The following is a 10,592-nucleotide window of genomic DNA, read 5'->3' on the forward strand; positions in this document are numbered from 1 at the left end:
CAGAGAGGCCTGGCTTCAGGGCCCAGCTCAGCCCCCACATGTCCACCCTCGAAGGCTTCCACAGCTTTCTGTTTTCCAAGGTGACCACCTCATCCCACTTTGTCCAGGATTGCCCCAGAACACCCTCAGTGCCAGGCAAACTGGGCTGGTTGGTCACCAGACATATTACTCCATTGGACAGAGGAAGAAGAGTCTCAGAGGCTGTCAGTATCTGCCTCATTTTTGGGGGCTGGGTTTTTTTCATGAAAAGTTTATTTGAAATGGTGACACATATATCTGAAATAAAACATTCATATTCTTTAAAAAAGGCTTCTAGGCCGGGCACAGTGGCTCACGCCTGTAATCCCATCACTTTCAGAGGCTGAGGCAGGTGGATCACCTGAGGTCAAGAGTTCAAGACCAGCCTGGCCAACATGGTGAAACCTCATATCTACTAAAAAAAAAAAAAAAAAAAAAAAATTAGCTGGGCGTGGTGGTGCACACTTGTAGTTCCAGCTACTTGGGGAGGCTGAGGTAGGAGAATCGCTTGAACCCAGGAGGCAGAGGTTGCAGTGAGCCAAGATCGCACCACTGCAGTCCAGCCTGGGTGACAGAGAGAGACTCCACGTCAAAAACAAAAAACAAACAAAAAGGCTCCTAGAGGCCGGGCGCAGTGGCTCACACCTGTAATCACAGCATTGTAGGAGGCCAAGGCAGGTGGATCACCTGAGGTCAGGAGTTCGAGACCACCCTGGCCAACATGGCAAAAACCCGTTTCTTAAAAAAATACAAAAATTAGTTGGGCACGGTGGCAGGTTTCTGTAATCCCAGCTCCTCAGGAGACTGAGGCAGGAGAATCACTTGAACCCGGGGAGGTGGAAGTTGCAGTGAGCCGAGATCGAGCCACTGTACTCCAGCCTGGGCAACAGAGCCAGACTGCATCTCAAAAAAAAAAAAAAAAAAAAATGCTTGTAGAAAAAGAAGACATCTTTCTACCCCACCCTGTTCCTGTCCTCTGAAGCAGTCAGCTTCTTGGACCTCTCAGAGACAGATATTATTTACATCTGCACAAAAGGCAGCCTATTACATATGCTGTTCACCTGATATATTTTTTTTAAGAGATGAAGTCCTGTGCTTGCTTCAGCAGCACATATGCTAAAATTGGAATGATACACAGAACATTAGTGTGGCCCCTATGCAAGGATGACACACAAATTCATAAAGCATTCCATATTTTTAATTAAAAAGAAAGAGAAAGAAAAAGCAACAGAGTCTTGCTCTGTCACCCAGGCTGGAGCGCAGTGGCATGATCATAGTTAACTGCAGTCTCCAACTCCTGGGCTCAAGGGATCCTCCCACCTCAGCCTCCCAAGTAGCTGGGACTACAGGTGTGTGCCACTATGCCCAACTAATTATTGATTTTGTTGTTGTTGACACAGAGTCTTGCTATCTTGCCCAGGCTGGTCTTGAACTCCTGGGCTCAACTGATCCTCCTGCCTTGGCCTCTCAAAATGCTGGGATTACAGCCGTGAGCCACTGCACCCAGCCCACTTGAATTTTTTCTTCTTCTTTTTTTTTTTTTAACACCTGATATTTTTTTCAGTTAAAAATATGAGTTCCGGCTGGGCATGGTGGCTCATGCCTGTAATCCCAGCACTCTGGGAGGCCGAGGCGGGCAGATCACCTGAGGTCAGGAGTTTGAGACCAGCCTGGCCAACATGGTGAAACCTCATCTCTACTAAAAATACAAAAATTACCCCAGTATGGTGGCTCGCACCTGTAATCCCAGCTACTTGGGAGGCTGAGGCACGAGAATTGCTTGAACCTGGGAGGCGGAGTCTGCAGTGAGCTGAGATCATCCCACTGCACTCCAGCCTGGGCAACAGAGCAAGACTCTGTCTCCAAAAAAAAAAAAAAAAAGCATATATATACATGTATATATATGTATATATACGCACACACATATATATATATGAATTCATTCATTTCATTCAGCTAATAATTACTGAACCAGACCCTGTTCTTGGTGCTCAGGTCATAGTAGCAGACAAGACAAAGTTCCTGCCTGTGTGGAGCTGTCTAGAGCAGAAAGTGAATGCTTAGGTTTTGCAGACTTAAATAGCAAGGATGTTATGTCAGTACTCATATAACAAGAGAAAACAAATTCCCACAAAATTTTTATGGACAATATTTATAATAATATTTGAGTACAATTTTGTTTTTCATTTTTTTAATTTAATTTTTTTTTTGAGGCAGGGTCTCTCACTGTCACCCAGGCTGGAGTGCAGTGGTGCAGTATTGGCTCACTGCAGCCTCGATTTCCCAGGTTCAAGCAATCCTCCCACCTCAGCCTCCTGAGTAGCTGGGACTATAGGTACACACCACTACACCCGGCTAATTTTTGTATTTATTTTTTGGTAAAGTCAGGGTTTTGCCATGTTGGCCAGGCTGGTCTCAAACTTCTGAACTCAAGCGATCCACCCTTCTTGGCCTCCCAAAGTGCTGGGATTACAGGCGTGAGCCACCGTGCCCAGCCTGTCTGTTTTTAAAATATAAATAATAGAGATAGGGTCTTGATACATTCATTGTCCAGGCTGGTCTGGAACTCCTGGACTCAACTGATCCTCCCGCCTTGGCCTCCCAAAGTGCTGGGATTACAGGTGTGAGGCACTGGGCCCAGCCAGTTTTTTTTGTAAGCATGAATTATTATTATTATTATTATTAATTCAAGACAGAATCTCTGTTGTCCAGGCTGGAGTTCCATGGCACAATCACCGCTCACAGCACCCTTGACCTCCTGGGCTCAAGTGATCCTCCCACCTCAGCCTCCCAAGTAGCTGGGACTACAGGCACATGCCACCATGCCCGGCTAAGTTTTGTACTTTTTGTAAAGGTGAGGTTTTGCCATTTTACCTGGGCTGGTCTCGAATTCCTGGGCTCAAACAATCCGCCCGCCTCACCTTCCAAAGTGCTGGGACTGCCGGCATGAACCATGAGGTCCAGCAAGCATGGAATTTTGAAGGTTCACATATTGCCTTAATTGAGGTTCCAAGTAACTGTTATCTATCATTAAATCGGTTGCAGTGTTCATCTGTAGAAGCTACTCTTAGCTCAAGGACCATACAAGAAACAAACCTTGGTCAGATTTGGCCTGAGGGCTGTAGTTTGGCAACCTCCAGTCTAAAGGGAAATCAACAAAATCAGTGAAACATACACCATGCCAGATTATGAGCGAAGTGGAGAAAAACTAAGCAGCAAGAGGGGAAGGCGTGCCAGAGGGAAAGGGAGGACAGGGGGATGAAGTGGTGGCCTGGGAGGCTTTGCTGCGATGGGGGGTGAGCCCTGTGGCTATCTGGGAGAAGAGCTGAGAGGAGACAGGGAACACCAGATGCAAGGTCCCCAAAGCAGAAGCATGGCTGATGTGGTTTGCCCTGCAGCCGGAGCCTTGTGGGCGATAGTGAGTATGGGGGCTAGGGTGGGGAGCTCAAGGGGCCACAGGGGGCCAATCCTGTAGGGCCTTGTTGTGGGCCATAGTGAAGGCTCTGGATTTTCCTACAAGAGAGCTGGGACCAGGGAGGGTTTATGTACCCACAGAACAGCATCAACATTTTTTTTTTTTTTTTTGAGATGGAGTCTTCCTCTGTCACCCAGGCTGGATGGAGTGCAGTGGCACGATCTCGGCTCACTGCAACCTCCGCCTCCTGGGTTCAAGCAATTCTTCTGCCTCAGCCTCCCAAGTAACTGGGATTACAGGTGCCTGCTGCCATGCCCAGCTAATTTTTTGTCTTTTTAGTGGACATGAGGTTTCACCATGTTGGCCAGGCTGGTCTCGAACTCCTGACCTCAAGTGGTCCTCCCACTTTGGCCTCCCAAAGTACTGGGATTACAGGTGTGAGCCACCGCGCCTGGCCGAGCATCAACATAATTTTTTTTTTTTTTTTTGAGACGGAGTTTTGCTCTTGTTGCCCAGGCTGGAATGCAATGGCACAATCTCGGCTCACTGCAACCTCCGCCTCCTGGGTTCAAGTGATTCTTCTGCCTCAGCCTCCCAAGTAGCTGGGATTACAGGCATGCGCCACCATGCCCAGCTAATTTTGTATTTCTAGTAGAGACAGGGTTTCTCCATGTTGGTCAGGCTGGTCTCGAACTCCCGACCTCAGGTGATCCATCCACCTTGGCCTCCCAAAATGCAGGGATTACAGGCATGAGCCACCACGCCTGGCCAGGTGTGAACATTTTAACAGTCGTGAAAGATTCCATTGATGGGCCTGTTTTACACTCAACAGTTCCTCTATCATGGACGACTTTTTTTTTTTTTTTTGAGACGGAGTCTTGCTCTGTCGCCCAGGCTGGAGTGCAGTGGCGTGATCTCAGCTCACTGCAAGCTCTGCCTGTTGGGTTCATGCCATTCTCCTGCCTCAGCCTCCCGAGTAGCTGGGACTACAGGCGCCTGCCACCATGCCCGGCTAATTTTTTGTATTTTTAGTAGAGATGGGGTTTCACTGTGTTAGCCAGGATGGTCTTGATCTCCCGACCTCGTGATCCGCCCGCCTTGGCCTCCCAAAGTGCTGGGATTACAGGCGTGAGCCACTGCGCCTGGCCGTATGGACGACTTTTGCTACCCTATTAAAAATTAATCCAATTGTCCAGATTCGTGGCTCACACCCGAATTCCAATACTTTGGGAGGCCGAGGAGGGAGGATTGCTTGAGCCTAGGAGTTCGAGACCAGCCTGGGCAACATAGCGAGACCCAGTCTCTAAAATAATAATAATAATAATGCCGATAATACTTGTAAATGATAAAAAATAAAATCAAGACATGGGAAAGGATATTTAGTAAAGAATCTTCCTTCCACCCCTGCTGACAGCTACCAGCTACTCCTCAGAGACAGGCACATTACCCTCTCTCCAGAGATGGTTTAATGTCCTAAGAAATACCTGTATAATGGTGTTTTGCACCTTGCTTTTTTTTTTTTTTTTTTTTGAGACAAAGTCTTACTCTGTTGCCCAGGCTGGAGTGCAGTGGTGCAATCTCGGATTACTGCAACCTCCACCTCACAGGTTCAAGCCATGCTGCCTCAGCCTCCCAAGTAGCTGGGATTACAGGCGCACACCACCGTGCCCAGGTAATTTTTTCCATTTTTAGTAGTGACGGGGTTTTGCCATGTTGGCCAGGCTGGTCTTGAATGCCTGACCTCAGGTGCTCCACTTGCCTCATCCTCCCAAAGTGCTGGGATTACGGGCGTGAGCCACCGAGCACGTCTTGCACCTTGCTTTTTAGCACTTAATATCTTGATATGATTTCATTACATCCAGAGCTTTTTCCTTCTTTTCGGGGCAGATGGGTAATGTATTCATTGGTCCCCGCATGGCCTCGGCCTGTATGCAGGAGCCTAGAATACAACTTTGGGATGCTATAGGGACATCCCTGAGGTGAGCCTCCTACAACGAGCCTGGCACCCAGCAGGTGCTCAGTAAATAGGAATGAAAAGGCTAGCTGTAATACTAGTACTTTGGGAGGATTAGGTGGGAGGTTCGCTTGAGCCCAGGAGTTTGAGACTAGCCCGGGCAACATAGTGAGACCCCCATCTCTAATTTTTAAAATGATAAAAAATAAATACCATTTTACAAAGGCTTGCATAGCTTACCTTGGAGCCTCCCCCATGGGTAATGCCCAACAGACTCAGACCTCGACCCAGAAACCTCCCTTAGAAGCAATTTGTATTCTGAAATGGTGACTTCACAGAGGGCTTATTGGATAAGGCCCACGGCTGAATCACTGTTTGTTTTTAGGCAAGTGTGAGGCATAGGAAGAGGTTAAATCCAGGATGAGGATGGCAGTAGAGCATTGACTCATTCATTGAACTTTCTGTAGACAATGTCTTTCTCCTGGTCAAGATTAACTTTCCAACTCCTGATCAATTCATTCACTGATAACGAGCTAATCAACAGGGGCCACCAGTCTAATAAAGAGCTCTTAGAAATTAAGAAGTTCATTCACTGGAAGGACATGCAGGATTTTAAAAAAGGAAAGAAATCAAGTTCATCAATTTGGTGACCAAAGGACATGAAGCAATAGTTCAGAACACAGAGAAACAGAAATGGCTTTGGTGTATGTAAAAAATGCTCCACACTGCTGGGCGTGGTGGCTCACGGCTGAGCGCGGTGGCTCATGCCTGTAATCCCAGCACTTTGGGAGGCCGAGGCAGGTGGATCACCTGAGGTTGGCAGTTTGAGACCAGCCTGACCAACATGGAGAAACCTCATCTCTACTAAAAATACAAAATTAGATGGGTGTGGTGGCACATGCCTGTAATCCCAGCTACATGGGAGGGTGAGGCAGGAGAATCACTTGAACGTGGGAGGCGGAGGTTGTGGTGAGCCGAGATCACACCATTGCACTCCAGCCTGGACAACAACAGTGAAACTCTGTCGCAAAAAAAAAAAAAAAAAAAATGCTCCACCCTAGTCATGTGAAATGCAAATGACAACAGGAGATCCCATTTTACCTTATCAGACAGGCAAAGATAAAAAAGTTAAAGGCCAGCAAGGTGGCTCATGACTGTAATCCCAGTACTTTGGGAGGCCGAGGCAGGTGAATCACTTAAGCCAAGGAGTTTGAGACCAGCCTAGACAACATGGCAAAACCTCGGCTCTACAAAAAAAAAAAAAAAAAAAAAAAAAATGCAAAAGACAATTAGCCAGATGTGATGCCTCGCACCTATAGTCCCAGCTACTCTGGAGGCTGAGGTGGGAGGATCACTTGAGCCTGGGAGGCGGTGGTTGCAGTGAGCAGGGATTATGCCATGGCACTCCAGCCTGGGTGACAGAGTGAGACTGTCTCAAAAAATAAAAAATAGACAGGGTCAGGTGTGGTGGCTCATGCCTGTAGGCCTGTAGTCCTAGCTGCTCAGGAGGCTGAGGTAGGAGAATCACTTGAGCCCAGGAGATGGAGGCTGCAGTGAGTTATGATCATGCCACTGCACTCCAGCCTGGGCAACATAGCGAGACCCTGTCTCAAAAAAGAAAAACAAAAAGACAATACTCTGTGTTGGGCAACTTTTGAAAAGGGGCCCTCAACTCCCTGCTAGTGGGAGTATAGTTCAGTTTAATCTTTTTGGATGGCATTTGGACAAATGTATCAACATTTTATATAACATACCATTTGATGTGGAGTGCAATGATGTGTGTAGAGGGCATTCATTGAAATTGCCACATTATTTGTAGTAGCCAATAAATTGCAATCTAACCTAAATGCCCATCATGAGTCTTCGTGTTAGGTAAATTGCGTGACTGTAGTATAATCCATACAATGAATAGTCCGCATCCCTGCAGAAAATTAAGGGAGCTGCGTGTAATGATATGGAATGATTTTCAAAACACTGAATATTGTTATAGCATTACCCATGTGATGACGATTCAAAACAAAAAAATGTTACTATAGCAAGGTGTAGGTTAGTGTGGAGGTTCCTATTTGTAATACATAAAGGGCTGTACATATATATATATATATATGTATATAGTTAAAGACAGGATCTCACTCTGTTGCCCAAGCTGGAGTGCAGTGGTATGATCTTGGCTCATGGACGCCTCTACCTCCCAGGCTCAAGTGGTCCTCCCACCTCAGCCTCCCGAGTAGCTGGGACAACAGGCATGTAACCTGCCTATTTTTTGTTTTGTTTTGTTTTGTTTTTTTGAGACAGGGTCTTGCTATATTGCCCGGGCTTGTCTCAAACTTCTGGGCTCAAGCGATCCTCCCACGTTGACCTCCCAAAGCTCTGGGATTAGAGGTGTGAGCCACCACGCACTGCCCATGCACATATTAATATATACATAGGCCATCCCTGGAAGGTCATACAAGACACTGGTTTAAAAAAAAAAAAAGGTTGCTTTGGGGAGGGAAAAGTTGGTCTGGAATGGAGGGAGACTCTTCTTTTAGTTGGGTAACTGTAAATCACATTATTTAGCTACTGGTTTTACTTCTAGTGGGAGATTGGCACCTGCAGAAAATGCAGGTGTCTATTCAAATGTACCTTCCTTCCAGAAGCCTTTCGTGAGCACACTAGGTATTCCCAGATTGCCCTCCCGGCAGTTATACCAGCCTTCACCTCCCTGAAAGGCGCGTGCCCCCTGCACCCCGCGACGATTGCAGGGAGGCGCCTTGGCCAGCAGAGGGCGCTAGAGGACCGCGCCCCAGGCCTGGGGCGGGACCCCTCGTGTGGGGAGCTGGGGAGGGCCTGGCCCTGCCGGGTCCCAGGCCACCTGGGCTGCAGATGTCGCCCATTTCCGGGAGGACCTGACCCCACAGTATCAAAAGTGTCACCTCACCTTCCCCTGCAAAGGGAGCTGGGTCTGCGGCCGAGAGGCCTGGCCCGAAGCCTCCTCTCACCTCGTGGTCTCCGCCGCCTGCAGGAGGGAGTGGAGCGAGGGCGGGCCTGGAGGGGGCGGCGGGGACAATTCGATCCGATCTGAGCAAGGCCCCTCCCCTCTGCGTTGCCTCCCACCCCCATGCCCCGCGCAGGTGCCTGACCACTGAAGGAAAGTGGAAAGCGGGAGGCCCAGGCAGTGGCTGCCTGCAAGTACTTGATTGAGCCCCCATTATGTGCTTTGAAGAAAACAGAATAAGACAATGAGAGAGAAAGGTGGGCTGGGCGCGGTGGCTCACTCCTGTAATCCCACCAAGTTGGGAGGCTAAAGTGGGAGGATCAATTGAGCCGCAGAGTTTGAGACCAGCCTGGGCAACATAGTGGGACCCCATTTCTACAAAAAATAAATTAGCCAGGCATGGTAGCGCGTCTCAGTGAAAAAAGGGGGAAAAAAAGAAAAAAGAAGGTGGGTGCTGGGGCAAGGGTGGGTCCTACTTTGGCTAGGGTGATCAGGGAAGGCTCCCCTGAGGAACTGACTAACATTTTTTGTGTTAAATATATTATTCATACCTAAAAGTGTTTAAATTGTCTCTGTACACTACCATGTCATGAAGATACGGTAAAATAGTCTATGTACAGTAGAAAGACTAACAATAAAGATCCCTCCCTGCCTAGGAAACAGGTCATTACCAAAATTCTAGAAGCTTCATGTGCAGCCTGTTCTTGCCTCCCCTCCTCACCAGCCACTCTTCAGAATTTTGTATCAAACATCTCCTTGCAGCCGGCATAGTGGCTCACCCCTGTAATCCCAGCACTTTGGCAGGCTGAGCTCAGGAGTTCCAGGTGGCAGTGAGCCGTGATTGTGCCACTGCACTCCAGCCTGGGTGACAGAGCAAGACCCCGTCTCAAAAACAAAACAAAAAAACACTTCCTTGCTTTTCTTTCTAATTCTACAACCCCCACATACATCCCTAAATAATATAGGGTTTCGTTTGCCTGCTTCAGAACCTCATATAAATCCAAATAACTATGCATTTGTTTGTGACCTCTGCTCGACATTGTGTTTTTGAGATTTATCCCTGTTGCTGCATGGAGTTGTAGTTCATTTTTATTGCTGTATAGTATTCTATTACAGGATTGCACCAGGGTTCATTAATCCAGTCTACTGTTTATAAACATTTGTGTTGTATCCAGTTTTGTTTTTGTTTTTGCTTTTTTTGCTATTAGGAACGAGGGTACAATGAATATCCTTTTTTGTTTTTTCGGGGTTTGGGCTGGACAACAGTTCTTTACTTTGCTTGGTTGCTCATTATAATCCCCAGGGGAGTTTTTTAAAATGCTGAAGCCAGAGGCCCCAGACTAATTAAATCAAGATGTAGGTGGGGGTGGGGTGAGCCGAGGCTTAGGTGTTTTAATCCTTCCCTGTGGGGATCTAATGTGCTGCCAGAGCTGAGAACCCCTGGGATGCAGTTGGTTTGAGGACAGACTTGTCAGCTGCAGCCCCTGGGATGCAGATGGCTTGAGGACAGGCAGGGAGAGGAGTCACCTGTTGCTAGCTGATGCCAAACTTTTCCAAAGTGACTATGCCCACCGACCCTCTCGCCAGCTCTCACCTCCTCATCAACTCTTGATAGTGACCAAATTTTTCCTTGTTGTCCTTCTCATGGGCATGAAATGGCAGCTCACTGTGGCTTGGATTTGCCATTTCTCTCTTTACTAAACGAGGCTGAGCAGTTGGTGAAGTTGCTGCTGAAACAAAGAATGAAAGGAAGCCAGCTTGAAGATCTAGGAGCAAGAGACGTAGAGAAGAGGAGGAAGAGCAGCAGGTGCCAAGGTGGGAAAGGTCTGGGATGTTGGAGGAACAGAAGGAAGGCTGGGGGCGGGATCCTTGTGCATGGGGGAGGGAGAGAGGCTCAAGCCAAGGTCAGCTGGGGTCAGAGCAGCGGGGCCGAGTTGGCTGAGAAGAGGACTTTGGCTTTTACTCTGAGACAGGCGCATGGGAGGGTTTGAGCAGAGGAGGGGGTGATCTGGCCTCACTCTGGCTTCAAGCAAAGGATCCTGATTGGAGCTAAATTGACACGGGACAGGGAGTATTCCGCTTAATGACTGCTTACTGCTTCTGTCCCCCGCCTACTCCCCGCTCTCCAGCTAGAACCAGGGGAGGACGATTTTGTTCACGGCTGTCACACCCGGCACCAAGTGACTAAACAGACAGTAGTTCTGCCCTTCAGGTTGGTGGTGGTGGTG

General features: G+C 48.0%; 1 non-coding gene across 1 annotated transcript; it reads left to right on the forward strand.

The window, feature by feature from the left end:
• The first annotated feature begins 1,110 nt into the window (after positions 1–1,110).
• On the forward strand, positions 1,111–1,217 carry LOC112206624 (U6 spliceosomal RNA). The gene has a single exon (XR_002941033.1). It is a non-coding gene; the product is annotated as a U6 spliceosomal RNA (small nuclear RNA).
• The last annotated feature ends 9,375 nt before the right edge of the window (positions 1,218–10,592 follow it).

This window comes from Pan troglodytes, chromosome 21 (genome assembly GCF_028858775.2).
Source record: "Pan troglodytes isolate AG18354 chromosome 21, NHGRI_mPanTro3-v2.0_pri, whole genome shotgun sequence".
Lineage (NCBI taxonomy): Eukaryota > Metazoa > Chordata > Mammalia > Primates > Hominidae > Pan > Pan troglodytes.